General features: G+C 44.8%; 1 non-coding gene across 1 annotated transcript; it reads right to left on the bottom strand.

Moving 5' to 3' along the window:
• Positions 1-4811: 4811 nt before the first annotated feature.
• On the bottom strand, positions 4812-4918 carry LOC131751769 (U6 spliceosomal RNA). Its single transcript, XR_009334326.1, has one exon. It is a non-coding gene; the product is annotated as a U6 spliceosomal RNA (small nuclear RNA).
• Positions 4919-10906: the final 5988 nt, after the last annotated feature.

Here is a 10906-nt window from a genome sequence, read left to right as displayed (position 1 = left end):
AAGGTGCATTGGCCGGCCAACAGTAATGCCTTTTATGGACCCAGTATGACATTGCAGTGACCTGGAAATCATGGGTCAGTGAAAACATCTGGAGTTTGGTGTGTTGTTTCCTTATTCGCTTTTTGTGAACTTTTTTTTTTTTTTTTTTTTTTTTTTTTTCGATATGCGGGCTTCTCACTGTTGTGGCCTCTCCCGTTGCGGAGCACAGGCTCCGGACGCCCAGGCTCAGCCATGGCTCACGGGCCCAGCCGCTCCGCGGCACGTGGGATCTTCCCGGACCGGGGCACGAACCCGCGTCCCCCGCATCGGCAGGCGGACTCTCAACCACTGCGCCACCAGGGAAGCCCTCCTTATTCGCTTTTTCAGAAAAATCTCACTTTGGGTTCTGTTCCTGGTCATTTAGCAAAGGTCCCCGATTTGATCCATTGTCTTTTATGACAAAAGACACAGAGGGGCTACCTGACCAGCAGAAGAGGCTAGTCCGCCAGGGATCTTGCGTTTCTGTTTATACCAACACTGTTGGAACCACGTCCCTTTGGAAGATGCCATCCTGTGGACGTCACCAGCAGATATTAGAGCAGGAGGAGCTTTTGCTGCTGGCCATCCTAATTTGATCAATATCAGGGATTTTGCTTCTTACTGTGAAGTTAAAACAGGATTCTGCTCTCTCCTCAATGGGTCATTTTCCTGTCATCTTCCATATTTAAGATGGGTTATAAAATCTCTGCCCAAAACTGACTGAGCAGGGCTCAAGGTTTAAACTGCAAATCCTAATTCGATAATGCATGGCTTCCCTGTGCTTCACAAAGGGAGGTTTTAAAAATGCATATAACATCAGAATATGGAAAGCCTTGGCCATCTCCCACCCGCAGCCCCAGCCATGAAACCTTATATTTACCCAATGCTTAAAATATGGAAAAGGTAATAATTAACAGTGTGCTTCCAGTGCATGTGGTGGCTCTAAATAGCTTATGGGCTTTATGTACGTCTAGAAGCAATAAAGTCGTGTTTGTTATTGTTGGATGAGATAAAAGAAGCACCTCGGATCATTACATATGAAGATGTCTTTCACAGTGGCCAGCAGAACCGTGGGGGAAGAGCTACCTCTCTTTCCCTTCACAGTTGGCCTGAGAGCCAGGAGGATGGGCAGAGAATCCTGGAAAACCGGCCAGCTTCTAATCGTGTCTTTACAGCCAACTAGGCTACCAAAATGATTATCTTTTTCTCTCCGAGCCTTACTGACCTGTGGCTAATGAGATTTGTGCTTCGATTAGTTGTAGAACATAAATTAGCTAATCAATGGCAATGGATTCACATTTCTCATACATGAGTTCTGCTGCAGTGATCTGTATTGAATATTCAAATCAATTTGAATACTCTGAATGAGTACGCTAACGTGGCCCGCTGGAAGCTGGCCGCAGCTGTAGCGCCCTCGTGCGCAGATGAGGGCTAGGCTGAGCCCAGCTCGTGCACCCGCCTCTCACGGCTGCCGGAGCTCTGCAAAGGACCTTGCTTCCCCTTACACACGGCGAGGGCCAAATGGGGTTTGGGACAAAGTTCTGTGGGAAGAGCAAGAGAAGCTCCAGGGGAGCTCATGGTCCGAGGTGGCCTCTTTCCTGAAAAGGAACAGAGCTAAATGGATATCGAAAAGCAGGCAGCTGGTCTCAGGTCTTTGAGGTGCAAACTGTGCAAAGAGTGAGATCCCGGTTCGGTGTCTTCACTTCTCAGCACGGGGAAGCGTATCTTCACGCTTTGCTGTCGTTGTCTCGTCTGTACAATTAACCGGCATCTTGGTATAAAATGTGGAAATTGGTACAGTCGGCATCTGTGGGCTTTATGGTACAAGTTCTGTTAGTACTGAAGCCACAGAAAATTAAATGTTCCCCAAAGAACTTCCAGATGTGCTTTATTCTAATGGGGTCATTATGCAGTAAATTAAAAAGCAGGGTAAATGGAACTGTAAAATTTAAATTACTCTAAAACCACATCTCTTTGCTTTGAGCATTCATTTGTGGGGTTGCATTTGCAATAAATGTGAATTAGGCAGTTGCAATAACTGTTAATCATATATTTATAAAATAGTAATGAGGAAATGAATAGCAGAGTAAGACAGCTGCACATTTCTCTGATAGTGAGTCAACTGTGAACATAATAAGATGTGGAACATTGTTTGGAGCTGGGCTGATAATACAGCTGAATGTAAGAGATCGCTTCAGCCTCTTAACTTTACATGAAATTATACAGAAAATCCATAAAAGTCCATAATAATGCATTATGCGTCTGAATTGTACTCAATATTTTTCTTTGCTTTGATTTTGTGAAATAAGCTCTACTTTCACCAAAGCCATCTTCCAGGCATCAGTGAGGCTTTTGTTTCAGGCGACGACGTCGGGCTTCTAAGATTGCAACTGGATTTAAAGAAAGCGGGGCCGGTGCAGGCAAGGAGTTAATGGTGGCGCTTTGTTTTGTTTTCTCGGAGTTGCCGTACGTGGCTGGAGACATGCTTTGTCCTGGGCGGAGGACAGAGTGTGTCCAGGCCTCCCCAGCTGCCACCTGAGATCGGGATTGGGGAGAGAGGCCACTCCCAGTTCACTAGAGTCCCTGGGCTGCTGGTTTGACCTGGTGAGAACAGGGACATGGCCTTCAGCCACTGTCTAGACAACATCTACGCTGGGGCCAAGGCTGGGCGCTCCAGGCAGGTCTAGAGAAGGGGCTGAGGGTCCTGTGGGCGTGCGTTTGGGGAGGATTGCTGTCCTGGTGGCCGAAGTGATGAGCGTTACTCGGAAACCTCCTCGTCCTGGTGTTTGAACAAACCCTCTGCTGTGACCGTCTGAAAACTGGGCTTTGAGGCCGACTTCTCCCTGAGCACAGAGAGGCAGGGGAGGGGACAGGCGATCAAGTGTCCACGGGGAGCTGATCCTGGCCAGTCTCTGTCGTCCGTCCATTGAATAGCACGACCGGATGAAACAGGTGCCCCTTACTGAGCATTCAGGGCTCTGCTCGGCCTGCTCCAACCACCTCTACCCCGTCCCACGTTAAACACCCGCAGGGTCCCTGATCTGCCATGGTCTCGAGTTTGGTGGCTTGGAGTATGCGCTTCTCTTGGTCTGGAAGATTCTTCCCTGCTTCAAAGATTCCAGTGGATCCTGCACTTTCCCCCTGTGAAGCCATCCCAGACTCCCAAACCCCTGTTCTTATTTCCCTGGTGCTTTTTGTCCCATGTGTACCTCACCATTACAACGGCAGTCTTATTGCATCTCGGGGTACTGTAACTTAGGGTCAGCGTCCGCCTCAGACTGAGGGCTCCCTGAGTGGACCCAAAGCTTTGGTGCTTGTTACATCTTGTTTTGGAGAATGAATGCAGAATGCAGTCACTGGACGTTGGGGTAGGATTAGAGAAAATGGCTTGGGAGGGTCCAATGTGAACCCTCTTGGTGTGTCTACAATTAGGCCAGGTCCTCCTTTTCTTGGGGCGGCCCCCAGCTCTTGGGGTGAATGGTGGTTGTCTGCAAGGGGCTGGAGGAGGAGCAGTTCTAATGGGGAGAGTGGCCCCAAGATGTTCAATGTGGGATGCTTCAAAATAGAATGTCAAGAGTCCGTAATTGTACTCCGCATCAGTCAGGACTTTTGTAGGACGCTCACCGAACGCAGTGCATTGTAGGAAACTGCGGGTCACTGCCCTTCCTGGGAAGGAGGGAGGGAGGGTGAGAGAGAGAGACGGAGACAGGGAGACACAGAGACAGAAGAGGAAGAACGGGGGGAGGGGGGAGGAGAAGGATGCTTATACACACGTACAATGAGCATTCTGTAATCTCTTCTTAACCCACGCTCACTTCCCAGTATTTAAGTATCAATTTTCTTTAACCCATAAGTTTTTTCTTGTCACAAAAATACTATATGGTCATTATTATAATGTACAGCATAAAGAATTTCATAATTTGTTTAACCATTCCCTTATTTGTTTAAAAATTTCATTGTTTATTTAATCATTCTCTATATGTTTATTCTCTTACTATTCATTTAATCATTCTTCATTTGCTGGAATATTTATGAACATTTTTTGCTCCTTTAAATGATGTTATTAAAATCCTTAAAATCTTTGCCAATTTCATAAGTACAGTATGACACCTCATTGTTATTTTAATTTCAATGTACTTTATTTCTAGTAAAGTAGAATTTTTCTCTTTGTTTTTCTTGCTTATTTATGTGTATTTTTTCTCTTGAGATGATTAAGTACAGCTTTCATTAACTGAGGGAACAGCGCCAGCACCGAATGCTTTATGGGATGTATTATTTCATTTAATCTTTATGTTAACCCCCTTCATAGACCCTATGGTCTGTATGAGGCTTGGCGAGGTTGAGGACCCTTCCTGAGATGCACGGTTAGTAGGTGCTGGAGTCTGCTGCACTGCAGGGCACGTCCCTTCATTTTTCTACTGAGGGCTGCCAGCTTTCTCTTTAACTTACTGGAGCTGTTTGCATGCTGAGTGTTTAATTCATTGTCCGTGTACCTACGGCATAGTCTTTTTTGTTTTTAATTGAAGTATAGTTGATTTACAATGTTGCGTTAGTTTCAGGTACACGGCAAAGTGATTCAGTTATACATATCTATACATATCTATCTAAATCTCTGTATATCTATTCTTTTTCCAATTCTTTTCCCTTATAGGTTATTACAGAATATTGAGTACAGTTCTCTGTGCCATGCAGTAGGTCCTTATTGTTTATCTATTTTATACACGGTAGTGTGTATATGTTAATCCCACATTCCTAATTTATCCCTCTCCCCGCCCCCCGCTTTGGTAACCATAAAAAAAAGGGAACCCTTCGTGAATATGTGTGTCCTCTTTGGGCAGGGGCCATGCTAATCTTCTCTGTATCGTTCCAATTTTAGTATATGTGCTGCCAAAGCCAGCACCGGCATAGTCTTTTTTTTTTTTTTTTTTTTTTTGCGGTACGCGGGCCTCTCACTGCTGTGGCCTCTCCCGTTGCGGAGCACAGGCTCCGGACGCGCAGGCGCAGCGGCCACGGCTCACGGGCCCAGCCGCTCCGCGGCACGTGGGATCTTCCCGGACCGGGGCACGAACCCGCGTCCCCCGCATCGGCAGGCGGACTCTCAACCGCTGCGTCACCAGGGAAGCCCCCGTCATAGTCTATTAAACAGAGAGGTAGTGTCCCAGTGTGTCCATCAAAGAAGGGGAAAGGCCACCGCCAGGAAACCCACCGCTCTCCCGATTTTGCCTTTGCTCAGAGGGTCACCTCTCGGTGGCTCCACTTTCAGGATTCTCCCCTCTTTGTCATCGTCTGATGTCTTCGCCCTTTGCAAGGTGGGTGGAATGATGGCTGTTACTTGTCTCATTCATGTGAGGAAACTGAGGACTGCCCAGGGTAAGAGATTTGGCAGGGAAGCCAATGAAAAACGAACAAAACCTAAGCTAGCATTAACAAAACCCAACCAAATCAAACCAAACTGAACGAAAAATACCCCAATATAGTGAGTCGGTTGGTTTGGATATGGGGTAGAGATGCCAGGTAAAATATAGAATGGCCCGATAAATGTGAATTTCAGATAAACAACCAATACTAAAGTTACTAAAAATGATTAAAAAAAAACCCAAAAACTAAAAAAATTCTATGCACTGTTTGGGACATACTTAACCCCCCAAATTATTATTGTTAGAGATTTGTTAGGAGACTTTGTCTTTTTTCAAATATAATTTTACTGGGAAAACTAACATATGTGACAGATTAAAAGGACTGTTTAAATTTATTTTAGAAGTTCAAATGAACAATATTTAAAAATCAATCAATAAGAACCATAAAACTGTTGTGAATCTGAGTTTATGAGTTATCTTTGCAACCTATAGCAGCCTCAGCTCCAATTCATGTTAGATTATTTTTTTTTAATACAGTGAATAAATTTTGCTTCCAAATGGTAAAAAATGGCTTACCTTGAGATTTAAGGATACTCATCCATTAAACAGCAGTGGAGGAGAGAATTTATTCTGAGATGTGCTCAAAAGCAAGCTGCAACCCTGGTTAATGCCTTGGAGTGTCTCCACTGTGTTCTGTTTCGGAAGGCACATGATTGTGATAAAAGAAAACAATGTACAGTAAAAGATTAGTTTGAGTTAAATATTGGAAGACCCTCTGAGCACCCAGAAGAGCCCCATGCTAGAGCAAAGCTTGGGGTACCCTGCCCCTGTCCACGGCTCTCTGGACAACAGTGTTGTGAGGTTGGGCTGACCAATGCCTAGTCCAAAACTGTTGGTCATCTTGGCACCAAGAGGCTCTCGTTGGAGCCTGAGCCCAAGGCTTGGTGTGAAAGCATCAGCACTGGCCCCACGTGTGGACCCGCATCCTTCCCCGGAGCCTGTAGGCGCTCCATCATTGTTTGTTTTTCCCTTCAGAACAGTGATGGCTACCATTTATCGAGCAACTACCAATGCCAGGCCCTGTGTGGTGGCTTCACATCAATGGAAGCTTTACTGTGATGGAGAAATTAAGTGTCCCTACACTGCTCCCAGGCGGAGGAGTGAATGTGGCTGAAAGGAACACTCCGGATTGCCTGCTGGGGTGAGGAGAGGTGCAAGCCTGAGCGATCAGAGCTAATGGGCTTTCTGGGAGGGTAGGTCTGGCCAAGCCCAAGGCCTTGGTTTTGACGAGTGGGCTAGTCCGGTGCATGGCGGGCCGCTGTGCCATGGCCTCCCTTCTCTCCCTCGCTGGGACGGCACTCAGGGCATAGCTGTTGAGGAATGAATGAATGGCGTAAAACATTAGCCTGCCCGAGTGCCTGCGTACGCAGTCCAGCCCTGATGGGGCATAAGCAGAGCGGTAGTCTGAAGATTGATGTCCGAGGCCACCCCTTACAACTGTGAGCCCGGCATGCAACCTTTCTGAAGTTCAGTTTCCTCATGTAAAGAAATGGGGCAAACAAAGATAACAGTGATGATAGTCAACAGTTACAAAGGATACGTCCCCTATACTATCTGCCAGGCATGGTTCGAAAAGTGTTCTGTTAACTCATTTACTCCCCACATTAACCCTCCCTAGGAGACAGGTGACTTTATCACCCCAGTTTACTGGTGAGGAAACAGAGGTGCACAGGGGTTAAGACCCTTGCTCAGGGTCACACAGCTGGGCACTCTTGTAGGCGAGGTCATGCTCTTAATTTTTATGTTCCCCTGCTCCGGGCAAAAGGTACCTTTGAGATGTCTTCCAGGCTCTTCTCCCCTTTCTCTGAGGGTTGCCCCCAACTCCCCCGTGTCCTCGCCGCCACATTTATGTGATGTGATCTGTTCCCTGACTATAAATTGGACCAAAGTGGACATTAGACATAAGCTGGGCCTTCAGCTTCTAAGAGTATGGATCTGGGATGCTGAGAGATGGGTTGCTGTCCACTGTTGGCTTAAGTGTGTGGAGTCTGGCGGTGGGGACGTCCCTGTTTGCCCACGTGGCATCCAAAGCAGAGAAAGGAGAGAGTGGGTATCTGTTTCTTACAAGAAAAGGGGCTCCAATGTGAAGATCGCATTAAAAAGTGTCTGAGGAAAATGTTTTATATACTCTGCTCTTGGGACAAAGTGTCCTTTATAATGCTTTAAAAGTCAATAGGTATTAAGCCTTGGCATCCTTCATAATTTAAGTCTGCCCAAGATTAATCCTGTGCACTGTGTTAACTTGCTAGAAGCTTCTTTATTTTAAGGAGAAGATATATGCCCCCGAGGCCATTTTGCCACATGGGTGGTGGATGTGGACACCAGTGAGACTGCCCAGTATAGCCCATCTCCCCAGCAGACTCTTAGACACGTGGTCTGAGTTCCGTTGGTAATGTTCTGGCTGCAACAAAGAAGGAAGGCTACATAGACTGGTGTGGGCCCTTTGTGGAGGACTGTTGATCTCCCCAGGTTACTGCCCTTTGCATCTGGTCTGCATCCAGCTTTTGTTTTTGTATATTGGCTCCATTTAAAGTGATAAAAGGGGAGATCCGATTGGATAAGGTCATCCAAATTCTGTAAACGCCACTTCCTCACGAATGAACACTTGCAATCAATTTTTCAAATAAAATGTTTAAATTGTTATTATTGTTGGATCATTTTTCATTAAGAAAACCTCTTAAAATGTTAATTATTGGGCCCTCTGAAACACTTTCATCTTTCCCGACTTTGCTCTTGAGAAGAAAGTGTCTGCTTGTTTCCAACACCAGCCAAAGGGAAATGCAGGTTTCCCTTTTTACACCTGCAACCGTTCTCCTTACCTCTAATATTTATGTGACTATAACTTTAATTTTTCTTCCTTTCATCTTCTGAATTAGTTGTATAACGCACAGGTCACTCCTTCACCGCTTCTTTCCTGTTTATTTGCCTTAAAAATAGATTCATTAACTAGATTTGGGTGCTCAAGCCATGTGACAACATCCATTTCAAAGGAAGATTTAATGGCATTTCGTATTTTTCTACATTAAGGAAGATTAAAGTATATTACAATACCCTTTACTGTCCTATTTTCTTCATTTTAGAAGTGGTCAGTTTAAAATTTTTTTTCCCCCTCTTTCTTTCATCTGCAGTGTTCGATAAATTGTCCAGGCCTTTCAGAAGACAGACCCAGCAAATTGAGTTCTATATTACAACTCAGACACATTGTTTAGCCCATCAGCAGTCAGATAAAGCATGCTTATTCACACAGGACATCAAAAGAACAAATATATGTGTGAAGTGGCTAAAAGAGCACTGAGACTCAGATGCTTCATTTTCTTAATTGTCAGTGATTATTTGGCTAGTTTCAGGGTGGCCACTCTGCTGACTCTGAACCTATACTTACTTGCCTGATGTAATAGTGGTGTGAAATCTACATCCTCGTCTGCATAGATCTAGATCTGGATTCATGACCACAGATTACACCATTTGCGGACAGAACACGTGCATCATCTTTTAATAGCCCAAGGGGCAGTCATACTAACATTTTAACAGTGGGCAGTAATATGAAATGCAAGATCCAGACTTATGCCTTTTTATTTCAGCCACCTCGTGATGGAGATGTTAAGGCGTTCGCAAGCATGAACAAGGGAGACGTGAAGATTTAAGCTCTTTTATTTTTTATTTTTTGTAAGGTAGAGGAGGTCAAAGCTGTCAGGTACCCCTTGGGCTGAAGTTTTATACAGGGATATGCCACGCATCAGCTTAAATCATCACAGGGAGCCTTCCCACCTCTCAGTAAATGCAGCATAACCTTGTAGGACACTAAGTCTAAACGAGGCTTGGGGATGTGGGTAAGATGTGGGAAGAAAGAGCAGAGGACAGATTTTATGACAGTACAATCATGGGGGGTAGGTTTTAGGCAATAAGCGGGTAGCCTAGTTTTCTCAGAAGAAAAAAGAAAATAATGGAAAAGTGTAACATTCGTTCGGTGGCCTCACAGGCATAAAAAACCCAATTCCAACTGTTACAGGTCCCTGCAGGAGTCTACAAAAGAACTAAGCTTTTTAAGTAAGAAAACTAGATTCTGGCCCACAGGGCCCTGTCACTGCTGCTTAATGGATGAAACTCTTTGGATATAAATATGCTGTTTACTTCTCAGCTTCAGCTTTCATAAAATATAACCTTTGTATGATTTATGACCCACAGAAAAACTGGAGGATGGATTTTTAGTTCTGAATTGGTTGGATGTCAACAAGAAAAATACAGATAACATATCGAAGTAGCGGGGTGTTGATGCCACACAAAATGATGAAATTATTTTTGTTTGGAAAAGTTAAGTTTGTTCTTCAAGTTGTTGGCGGATGCCAGCTCTGAAAGGTGGGGCTGAGGAAAACCTGTGAAATGTCTCTCATTTTTAAGTCCTTGTCCAGTGGCTTATAAGTTTGGGTATAATGACTTCAGTTCACAATCAGTAATGTCTTGTTGAAAAGTTTGGGCTAACCACAGATTTTTCACAAATGGGAATGGCCGTTCTTTGCCTAAATCACTCAGGTTTTTCAAGTGCTAGATTTCCGTTATGTCTTCCAACTTCAAATATAGAAGCTGTGCCTGATATTGCAGACAGGAGATGACAGAACAGCCTGTTTTCACGAAGGTGATTGGAAAAAATGAAAAGTGGAAAACAATAAGCGAACAAACTAAGCCCCCAAATAAGCAAACAAACAAACAAACAAGAGCAAAACCCTCAAATTAATAGCAAGCACAAACTGTCCCCGCTACACACTCACAAAAGCCAACCCTGTCCTTGGATGTTGGGTTGGAAAAAGATTGCATGCCAATTTGTCATTCAGAGATCTGTATTCATTTTATAGCTTTCTGGTCTGGTTTGATGCTTGAAAGAGCCTGGTTCCAGACGGATTGGCAAAGAAGTTTGCCTACACTATCACCAGCCAAAGGGATGAAGTTGTCAAAATTGAAAACGTTTTCTCTCTTGATTCTCTGAGCACTGAAGGAAGGGAATTCACACTGTTTTTCAAGCCTGCCCTCAGCAAATTAAAATCTCATGCACTAGAGGCTGGAAGACCAGATCTTTAGTCTTCCTACAACCTAGAAAGACCAAAGGTGTGAGACCGAGCTAGGGGTCTGTCCCACAGTGACCAGAATGGAAAGGGTCCTTCTTACCCACGGGTCTCTTGGTTTTAGATGGAAGCGTCCATTGAGAGGAACCCCAAACATATCCACTTCCTTGAGTGGCAAGCCATGCACCACCTCCGTCTCTGGGAGAGATGTGTGGTCTGAGCAGGTAGAGCCATGATCTGTATTGGGTGTTGGGGGGTTACTAAGACAAATTTCCTCATATACTCAGTCTGTAGAGATTGCTACTGTAAGCCAGATGCAATGCCAGGTGTTTGGACCTACAGTGGTGCTTTCACTCCTCATGGAGCTCACTTTCTGGAAGCTCACTTTCCTACAAGCCAACAGGCAATTACAGT

This window comes from Kogia breviceps, chromosome 2 (genome assembly GCF_026419965.1).
Source record: "Kogia breviceps isolate mKogBre1 chromosome 2, mKogBre1 haplotype 1, whole genome shotgun sequence".
Lineage (NCBI taxonomy): Eukaryota > Metazoa > Chordata > Mammalia > Artiodactyla > Physeteridae > Kogia > Kogia breviceps.
The sequence above is the reverse complement of the archived record's forward strand: the minus strand, read 5'-3'. Positions and strand labels throughout refer to the sequence as shown.